Source organism: Eurypyga helias, unplaced genomic scaffold (genome assembly GCF_000690775.1).
Source record: "Eurypyga helias isolate BGI_N326 unplaced genomic scaffold, ASM69077v1 scaffold23156, whole genome shotgun sequence".
Classification (NCBI taxonomy): domain Eukaryota; kingdom Metazoa; phylum Chordata; class Aves; order Eurypygiformes; family Eurypygidae; genus Eurypyga; species Eurypyga helias.
In genome coordinates, this window is record NW_010256302.1 from 1 (window position 1) to 710 (window position 710).

The following is a 710-nucleotide window of genomic DNA, read 5'->3' on the forward strand; positions in this document are numbered from 1 at the left end:
CGTGGGAAGCCTGCCTGTTTACTTCCCATCCACCCCAGCGAAACCGCAGGAATTTGGAGCCTGGCAGAGGTCGGGAGGTCTGTTTGGCCCCAGTATCCTGTCGGACCCCGGCCAGTCCCTGTTGTTGTGAGAGACGGAGCTGGGGCCAGCAAGGAGATAACCTTTACCCCCCTGGAAACGTCCCCTCCTCGCCCTGGAGAGCCCCAGGCTGGTTCCTGGCCCCGTTGCAGGAGGATTTATGGTCCTGTGCGTGTTCTGGCCTGTCTTGCCGACAGTTCCTCCGTGAACTCTGGCTAGCTCCCTGTTGTCAGCAGTCCCTTGGGGAGTCCTGCTCCGCTTTTGGCCCCGGCGTGCCGGTGCTGGGATGGTGAGTTCCCCAGCTGGGTGTATCGAGAGCCCTGGTGAGAGCTGGGCTTTGCCTCCCACCGTGGCAAACCGTCTCGTGGCCAGCTGTCTTTCCCCTTCCAGAGCCGGTGCCGGGGCTGCTCCACTCATCCCTCAACATCCAGATGCCAGGGACAGGACCAGACCTGTCACCCGTGCTGGCGGTCACCGGGGCGCCGGGGCTGCTCGCACTAACAGGACCATCTGCCCCCAGGCCTGGGAGCCCAGCGTGAGGGTGTGACAGCAGGCTGGTCCCCTCCCGGGGTGTCAGGGTGTGATGGGTGCCCTGTCTCCATCAGCTGTCTGCCAGGCAGCAACATCAAAGG